We start from the raw sequence: 10,419 nt of genomic DNA on the forward strand, positions 1-10,419 counted from the left end.
TGCCAACCACTGGGCTGAGAATATTTATACACACACATATTTTTTTCTTTTCTTTTTTTTTAATTGAAGTAGAGTTGATTTACAATACTGTGTTAGTTTCAGATGTACAGCAAAGTGATTTAGTTATACATATATATTTTTTTCAGGTTATTTTCCTTTTAGATTATTATAAGATATTGAATACAGTTCTCTGTGCTATTCAGTAAATCCTTGTTGCTTATCTGTTTTATATATAGTGGTGTGTTTCTGTTAATCCCATACTCCTCCCCCCTGCCCTTTCCCCCTTGGTAACCAAAAGCTTGTTTTCTATGTCTGTGAGACTGTTTCTGTTTTGTAAATAAATTCATTTGTATTATTTTTTAGATTCCACGTATAAGTGACATCATATGGTATTTGTCTTCTCTGTCTGAATAAATTCACTTAGTATTATGATCATCTCTAGGTCCATCTGTGTTGCTGCAAATGGCATCAGTTCATTCTTTCTTATGGCTGAGTAGTATTCCATTGTATATATGTACCACATCTTCTTTATCCATTCATCTATTGATGGATACTTACTTAGGTTGCTTCCATGTCTTGGCTAGTATAAATAGTGCTCCTGTGAACACTGGGGTGCATACACACATACATTTCTTTTTTAATGTAGTGTTATCTTTAAGTACAAGTCATGTCACTTAGAGATCATTTTATCCACTGCTCTGTTTGGCCGCCAGTCTCTTGCCTCTCTCCTCAGCAATGGTAAGGTGGATACAGTTTCCACGGGGAAGGGAGATCCATGGTTTGCTGCCCAGTGTCAGATTTGATGAAGTCAGTAATCTTGCCAGTCTCCAAATCAATTTGAATAGTGTCATTCATCTTGATGAGGGGACCAGGGTAGCGGATGGTGTGAGCATAGTGGGTCACCAGATGAGGGAATTCCTTTTGTCCCCACAAAGATCTTTCTCACTTTGCACAACTTATATTTGACCTCCTCTGGTGTAATATGATGAACAGCAAAATGACCCTTGGTTTCATAGGTCAGATGAAAATTCTCTCCAGTCTTGTCAACGCTGATGACATGTATAAAACCAGTAGGGTAGGTTATATCAGTGTGGATATTGTCATCAATCTAAATGAAACGCTGCATGCAGATCTTCTTTACTTCATCTCCTGTTAGGGCATACTTAAGTCTGTTCCTTAGGAAAATGATTAGGGGGAGACGTCCCTTCAGCTTGTGGGGTCCTCTAGATGGACAAGGAACAAACTCACCAGTCAGTTTATCCAGCATCCAATGCTCTGGAGCTGCTATGCGCTTCAGTTGCTTCTTGGGACCACGAGCCATGGCTGCGCTAGGCATGAAAAGAGCCACACATATATTTTTTTAAAAAATTATTTATTTAATATTTTCTTTTTGGCTGTGTTGGGTCTTCGTTGCTGGGTGCGGGCTTTCTCTAGTTGCGGCAAGCAGGGGCTACATCTCATTGCGGTGCTCGGGCTTCTCGCTGCGGTGGCTTCTCTTGTTGTGGAGCATGGGTTCTAGGAGCACGGGCTTCACTAGTTGTGGCACGCAGGCTCAGTAGTTGTGGTGCACGGGCTTAGCTGCTCCGCGGCATGTGGGATCTTCCCCAACCAGGGCTTGAACCCGTGTCCCCCGCATTGGCAGGGGGATTTTTAACCACTGCGCCCCCTGGGAAGTCCCCACACATACCTTTTTAATCCTCATAACAATGACATGAGATAGGGTTGAATATCCCCATTTTATACGCAAGAGAACTAAGGGGGAGGTTATGGGACTTGCCCAATTTTACACAGCTGGGAGTTAAGCTTTGAATCCTGTCCACTGATTCAGAGCAAGCCTGTTGAATGTCTGTGGTGTGCTGCTCTCACTGAGCTCATGACCTCACCTGCTTCAGATGAAGAACAAGGGTGTGGAAAGGGAGTGGGAAGAGAGATGTCTTCTAAAGGCTGAAACTGATCGCCATGCGGGAGGATTTCAAAGTTCATTTGTAAGAAGACAAATCTCAAGTTAGAGTTTTAGAGAAACATTATTGTATTGTCAAGGCTATCTGGGGTCAAATCCAAGCTTTACCATTTTCTAGCTGCATAGCCCGGGACAGATTATTTCTGCTGTCACTGTCTCCGGGTCTTCATGTGTAAATAGAGATAATAATAGTCCCTACCGCATAGAACTACAGGGAAGATTAAATGAGTTAATGGATATAAAGCACTTAAAACAGTGGCTGAAATTTTATGTCATTGACAGGATGTTGAAATAATAGGGGAAATAATGTGAGTCAGATGAGCTTGGGTTTAAATCCTGACTCAGCTACTTAGCTACCGTGTGACCTGGACCAAAATGTTAGACTTTGTGTACCTAATGTATGGCTTGCATTAACAAACAGGTTTTAAGAATATGACCTGTTTTAGCACTACAACATTACCCCTTCCCCTACAATCATTTCTTCCTATTTTGATAGGTCTGATTGATAACAAGTGACTTATTAAAATCAGGTTGATGCTGCTTTGAGTATAGCGGCTCAGATTCCTCTACCTTAAAGATAAGTAGACCTCAGTATATTATCTCAATTAATGTCTGGCTAAAGGATTTTCACAAGTGAAACATTTAGTACTGAAAGGAGGGGGAAATGTTAGTAAAGGTGGTAACAGTTATCCACCAGGTATTTCATCCTCTGAATCTCTCAGCAAAGGAATCTGGATACTGGGTAGGAGGCAAACATATGTGCCTAGTTGCTTTTGCTGCTTGTAATAAATATCTTTAAGCAGAAGTGTTGCTACTGCTACAGTTTTGGGCAGTCCCCCAACTGTCCCAATACTTTCTTCTTCCAAAATCATTCCTCCTCCCTATCTTAAATAGATTTTTTTAGAGTATATGGTTTCTTTAGAGCCCTGTTTTGGGCCAGATGCTACATAAGAGTGAAATCTGACAAATGAACTCACTCAAGGGTGTTAGTGACCGGTATAACTGCAGTTTACAGTAAGTGACCAGAAAGAACTGCAACTTACAAAATTAGATACATGAATTTCTAACAAGAGTCTGGGTGGGTAGAGATGTTAGAGTCGGAGACTCTCTAAGGCTCCTCCCGTCTCACGTGGTCTGCTTTCCATCAGAAAGCTTACATTGGCCCCGGTGTACTAGACTTCAGTATATGTACCAGTTTACACCCCAAGCAAGCTAAGAGGAAGGTAGGACTCCAGTGGGGCTGTAGAGATTCACTTCCTTTGGTTTTATCTCTTCATTTGGGGCAGGGTCTTTTCCCTGGACATAAGCCAAGCACATTTAGTCACACCAAAATATCTTTTAGCCTGAATAATATGAACAGTTATAGCTATAATTTTATCTTACAATTATTCTTTTTTCTGTTACCTAAGGTTAAGCCTGCCCTGTGGTGAAGTTGTTATTTTGTAAAATTTTTTATTATGAGAGACCCAAACTCCAAATAACTCAGGCCAGAAGACAAACTGCTGTCCTGAAATCGCTCAAGCTATGGCCCAAATGTCCACCTACCTTTAAACTTTATGGAGATGGGCTAAAAATATTTCCACTTTGGTAAGCACCAGGGGTTCATATGAGTACTTATGGGAATCATGATTTGCTGGACTGCCATTCTGCTTTCTGAGATAAAATGGTAATCAATTTTTAAGCCGAAGACTTTTTACAATGCAACTGACAGGCCAAAAGCAATTTTCAGTTTTTCACAAGGATCCAGGGAGTAGAACTCCCTACCACACCAATAAACATTTCTTGGCAGCCGCTTGCTAGATGTGCCTAGAGCTCTCGACAGAAGCGATAATAAACTCGTCCTTCTTCCCTCTATCACACCAGCCATTCACAGATGATTTATAGTGCTTTCTGAGAAAGGCAATTCTCAGCCCTAAGGGACATCAAAATGAAAAGCACACCAAATGAAGTATTTAATTTCATCAACCCAAGAATTAAGTAAAAAGTCTTTTTCTCTGTAGGGTTTATAATCGCAAAGTAGCCTTCTGTTAGAGAGACTTGATTACATGAGCCCTTATGAAATAAACTCCTGGCATAGATTATGTGTCATTTAAAATTGTAGCAGAGAATAACATTAGAAGGTAAACTTGTTCAATTCATTCATTATAAGACCACATGCATTTTTTTTACCATAACAAATAGATCCTATAATATATCAATATGATAGAAGTTTATTTCTTTTCATTTTTTAAATGAATAGACTCTTTTTTAGAGTAATTTTAGGTTTATAGAAAAATTGATTAGGAAGTACAGAGTTCCTACCCACTTCCTCCCCCACCCCCGCCCCAGAGTTTCTCCTATTATTAACATCTTGCATTAGTGTAGTACACTTGTTGCAATTGAGCCTATACTGATCCATTATTATTGACTAAAGTACTTAGTTTACAATAGGGTTCACTCTCTCTGTTGTCCATTCTCTGGGTTTAAACAAATGTATAATGTATGTCGTATCCACCATTACAGTATCATACAGAATAGTTGCACTGTCCCAAAGATCCCTGTTCTCCATCTATTTATTCCTTTCCTCCCCCGACCCCTGGCAACCACTGAACTTTTTCTATCTCCATAGTTTTATCTTTTCCAGAATGTCATATAGTTGGCATTGTACAGTATGTAGCCTCTTCACACTGGTTTCTTTCACTTAGCCATATGCATTTGTAGGAGAGCAAAATTGGCCATCCCAAAATGTCTCTTTGGCTTGTGGTTTATTTTGAACTGAAAACAATCAAGGCCTGAAAGACTCAGGAAGAAACTTTGACCTCTCTCTTAGCTGCCTAAAGCATTTAAAGGCCCTGTTCCCAGCATAGAGCTGTCACCAGGGATATATGGAAAGAATATGGGGTAGGTGTGGTAGGGGAAACTTGGCAGGGCCTGGAGATCAGAGTCCACTGTGTGTCCCATTGCCTTTGAGTGGCCCAGAAAACATTTGTTTACCAAACATTTGCTTTTCCAACTTCATGTGAATTGCCTTCCTCTGCTTTGAAGTCCCAAACTACTACTTTAAACATCCTCTTTTGTCTTTAGCTGAAGAGGGCATTTAAGGTGAGGGTTTCAGCCATTTTGGCAGGTTACTCAGTTTTCCTGGGTCTCTCCCATGTACACATGTTATTAAACTTTTGTATAATTCTCTCCTATTAATCTGTCTCATGTCAATTTAATTCTTAGACCAGCCAGAAGAACCTAGAAGAGTAGAGGAAAATTTCTTCCTTCTTAAGGTTCATCTAAGTCTTTGCGTGACTTAACAGTTTATTTATTTTCATTGCTAAATAATATTTCATTGCATGGATTACAACAATTTGTTTATCCATTCACTTACTAAAGGACATCTTTGTTGCTTTTGGCAGTTATGAATCAATTTGTTCTAAAAATTTGTATGCAGATTTTTGTGTGAACATAAGTTTTTAACCCAGTTAGGTAAATACCAAGGAGCATGAGTGCTTGTTCATACATAAAGGTATGTTTAGTTTTACAAGGAACTGCAAAACTGTCCTCCAGAGTGACTGTAACATTTTACATTCCTACCAACAATGAATGAGAATTCCTGTTGCTTCACATATTTGCTAGCATTTGGTGTTGCCAATGTTTTGGATTTTAGCCTTTCTAATAGGTATAGAATGATATCTCATTGCTGTTTTAATTTGTCCACATGCATTTTGAAATGTCTCAAAACATATTGCTCCCTCCTGACCTGGGGTTCTTAACCTGGAGTTGAGAGATGGGATTTAGGCCCTTTGTGAAATGGTGTGTAAAATTGTGTGTGATTTTTCTGGAAGAGATTTCTCAATCACAAAGATGAAGAGCCATCATTTTAGAGTATTTTATCATTTTTTAGAAAATGTAAATCACTGTTACAATATTATCACATTCCATGCTATTTTTGTCTATGTTGGGTCTTTGTTGCTGCACGTGGGCTTTCTCTAGTTGCAGCGAGTGGGGGCTACTCTTCGTTGCGGTGCACAGGCTTCTCACTGCGGTGGCTTCTCTTGTTGCATAGCACGGGCTCTAGGCACGCGGGCTTCAGTAGTTGTGGCTCACGGCTCTAGAGTGCAGACTCAGCAGTTGTGGCACACTGGCTTAGTTGCCACGGCATGTGGGATCTTCCCCGAACAGGGCTGGAACCCGTGTCCCCTGCATTGGCAGGCGGATTCTTAACAACTGCATCACCAGGAAAGTCCTATGCTTTTTAAAAGGTTAGACTACAGGCAATTACGTTCATGATCGTCCAATACATTCGTAGAACATCTTTAATGTGACAAGCATAGTATTAGGCACCACAGAGTCAGAGCTCAAAAACACGTGATCTCTGGGACTTCCCTGGTGGTCCAGTGGTTAAGGCTCTACGCTCCCAATGCAGGGGGCCCGGATTTGATCCCTGGTCAGGGAACTAGATCCCGCATGCGTGCTGCAACTAAAAGATCCCTCATGCTGCAAGGAAGATCCCGCGTGCCACATCTAAGACCGGGCACAGCGAAATAAATAAATATTAAAAAACAAAACAAAACAAAAAACATGATCTCTGTTCTTAAGAAATTCAGGCTGATGCAACTCATATTATCAGGCAGTAATCATAAAGGAAGCCTCAAAGACTGCTGTGTCACATTCACAATTACCTCTGGATGCTCAGTCCTGCTTGTGCCAGTAGATGTCATTGTAGTGTAGGCCAGCTAACTGATCAGCTACCCCCAAAGACAAGGAATTCAGAAATGTCTTTTTTACCCCTTGATGCATGATGCACATACATGTTAAAAAGACATCATGTAGATTTTTTTTCTCTTATTGACAAAGACATAGAGCCACCATAAGTATAAAATTGTGGTTATTTTGAAAGTTAAAGGAGATTTTGAAGCCTAAGTAAAAAATATTTCTGCAAAAAGAATATACATAACCAGTAACGTTGTAAGTCTTAATATATAATGTAGCTTGCAACTTGAGACTATTAAGCTTTCAACATGATCTTGAGATTTATTAAGGCTTCCATCTAAACAAGCAACAATTACCATTACTTATACTTAATACCATCTTGCTCTTCTCCTGTAAAACCCAAAGACAAATTGAATACAGTGAATACAGTAGCAGTGAAAGATTTAAATTTTAGAGTTTATGACATATGTTGTTTCAGAGAGTATTATTCTGTTAGGAAATAAGAATTTTGTACAAGGAAAAGCTGTACAAAGTGTAGCTTTTTAAAGTGCTCATTCATTCATTAAATAAATTATGCTAATGCCCAAGAATTTCCAAGCCTTGTACTAGTATTGGAAATACAAAAATAAAAAAATTATATGCCCTGTCCATAAGGAGATTATATTCTAGTGAGAGAGAATTTGGATTTTCTTTTGTTTTTTGTTTTTTTAAAACAAAAATTAGGGTAGCAATTGCATAGACGAAGACTCAGTTGGAATTAACATGTGTTTTTTGGCTAGTCCCAAGCCAGGAAGAGACCAATGAGGTACACTAATATATAACTGTGCCAAGGCTTAGAGTTTTTTCTTTAATACTAAGGGGCTGGGGTTCTGGATTCAGTTACTGAACCAATGAGTATGTCTACCTTACTGCTTGTCATCCATATCCTAAAGAGGCTTTGTTGATGCACACTATTTTTCATATAGGGAGTCATTTTGAAGTGGCTCTTTTGTTCATCAAGTAAGTGGGTGAAAATTGTACTGAGAGGGTTGACGTAAGAAACTCATTATGTTTTAAAAAATATTTATTTATTTATTTGGTTGTGTTTGGTCTTAGCTGTGGCATGCGAACTCCTAGTTGCGGCATGCATGTGGGATCTAGTTTCCCGACCAGGGATCGAATCCGGGCCCCCTGCGTTGGGAGCATGGAGTCTTAAGCACTGTGCCACCGGGAAAGTCCCAGGAAACTCATTTGATGAGGCCAGCATTATCCTGATACTGAAACCAGACAAAACCATTATAAGAAAAGAAAACCTGCATAAACATAGACCCCCAAATTCCCAACAGAGTATTGTCAAATCAAATCCAACAATATATAAAAAGGATAGTACATCATGATCAAGGGACTTCATCTCAGGATGGCAAGCTGGCATAATATTGAAACAAAATCAATGTAATTCACCATATCAATAGACTAAAGAAGAAAAATTATATGATCATCTCAATGGATGCAGAAAAAGCATTAAACAAAATTCAATATCCATTCATGATATAAACTCTAAGAATACTAGAAATAGAAAGAAACTTCCTCAACTTAATAAAGGACATCTATGAAAAGCTTAGAGCTAACATTATACTTAATGGTGAAAGACCGAATGCTTTCCCCTGTGATCAGGAACAAGGGAGGATTGTATAGTCTTACCATTGCTATTCACCGTCTTACTGGAGGTTGTAGCCAGTGCAACAAAGAAAGAAAAAAATGCAAAGAAATTGAAGAGGAAGAAATAAAACTGTTTGTATTTACAGGTGACATCACTGTCTATATAAGAAATCTCAAAGAATTAACAAAATAGCTACGGTAATTAATAAGTGAATTTAGCAAGTTTGCAGGATACATGCTCAATACACAAAAATCATTTATATATATATATATATGCAAAAGTTGGAAGGTGAAATAAAAAATATCACTGCACAATAGGACTAAAACCATTAAATGCTTATGTATAAACCTAACAAAATATGTGTAAGTTTTGTATGCTGAGAACTATAAAATATATATCTCTAAAGAATGAAGTATCTGAGTTCATGGATTGGAAGACTCAATATTGTTAAAATTCCTATTATTCCCTAATTGTTATAGATTCAGTGTGATCCTAATAAAAATTCCAGCAGATTTTTTTCTTTTCTAGAAACTGGCAAGCATATCCTAAACTTAAATAGGAAAGCAGAAAGTATAGTCAAAACAATTCTGCAAAAGAATGGCTAAACGAATGGTTAAACAATTTTGAAAAAAAGATAAAAGTTGGAAGAATCACAGTACTACCTGATTTCAAAACTTGCAAGAGTAATCAAGACAGGGTGGTACTGGCAAAAGGATAGACACAAAACACTGAAACAGACTAGAGCAAGTGTTGTCAAACTACAACCTAAAAGCCTAATCTGGCCTGCTGTCTGTTTTGTAAATTAAGTTTTGTTGATACAAAAAAATAGCCAGGCTTATTTATTTACATATTGTCTATTACAGCTGCTACTATGCTGTAATGCCAGAGTTGATTAGTTACAGCAGAAACTGTAGCGCCTTTGAGCCTAAAATCTTTCTTATCCTTCCCTTTACAGAAAAAGTTGGCCAACTCTTAGAATAGAATCCAGGCATAAAACAACTCATATATGGTCAATTGATTTTTGGCAAACATGCTGAGGAGAACGTGCAAACATGCAATGGAGAAAGGATAGACTTTCAATATGTGCTGTTGCAACAATAGATGCTGGACGTATATGTGCAAAAATGTGAACCTTGACTTATACCTCACACAGTATTAAAAATTTAACTCAAGGGCTTCCCTGGTGGCACAGTGGTTGAGAGTCCGCCTGCCGATGCGGGGGACACGGGTTCGTGCCCCAGTCCGGGAGGATCCCACATGCTGCGGAGCGGCTGGGCCCGTGAGCCATGGCCGCTGAGCCTACGCGTCTGGAGCCTGTGCTCTCCAACGGGAGAGGCCACAACAGTGAGAGGCCCGTGTACCACAAAAAAAAAAAAAAAAAAAAAATTAAAATAGATCACAGACCTAAGTGTAAAACCTAAAGTATAACATTTCTAGAAGAAAATTGGTGAAAATCTTTGTGAACGTGGGTTAGGCAAAAGTTTTGTAAAGAGCATCCAAAAAATGCAAACCAGAAAAGAAAATGTTGATAAATTGGGCTTGATCAAAATTAAAAACAACCAGTCTTCAAAAAGCAATGTTAAGGACTCTCTTGGTGGCACAGTGGTTAAGAGTCCACCTGCCAATGCAGGGGACATGGGTTTGAGTCCTGTTCCGGGAAGATTTCACATGCCACGGAGCATCTAAGCCCATGCTCCACAACTACTGAAGCCCGCGCATCTAGAGCCCATGCTCTGCAACAAGAGAAGCCACCATACTGAGAAGCCCAGGTACTGCAACAAAGAGTAGGCCCCGCTCACTGCAACTAGAGAAAAGTCCACGCAACAATGAAGACCAAATGCAGCCAAAAATAAAAATGAAAAAAACAGAAAAAAACAAAGAAACAATGTTGAGAGAATGAAAGAGAAGCCACAGATTGGAAATAAATATTTACAAAACACTATCTAATAAAAGACTGATTTCATTAATGTGTAAAGAACCCTGACAACTCAATAATTTACAAGCAGACAATCTCATTAAAAAAAAAAATGGACAAAACATTTGAACAGACATTTCATACAACAAGAGATACAGAGGGCTAATAAACACTGAAAGGATCATTAGCCGTTAGGGAAATGCAAATTAAAACCACAATGAGATA

At 38.8% G+C, this 10,419-nt stretch overlaps 1 pseudogene; it reads right to left on the reverse strand.

Annotated features, from left to right (window-relative positions):
• Window positions 1-686: 686 nt before the first annotated feature.
• Window positions 687-1,321, reverse strand: LOC114901895 (annotated as a pseudogene).
• Window positions 1,322-10,419: the final 9,098 nt, after the last annotated feature.

This window comes from Monodon monoceros, unplaced genomic scaffold, assembly GCF_005190385.1.
Source record: "Monodon monoceros isolate NGI ecotype Baffin Bay Population unplaced genomic scaffold, NGI_Narwhal_1 Super_Scaffold_2, whole genome shotgun sequence".
NCBI classification, from domain to species: Eukaryota; Metazoa; Chordata; class Mammalia; order Artiodactyla; family Monodontidae; genus Monodon; species Monodon monoceros.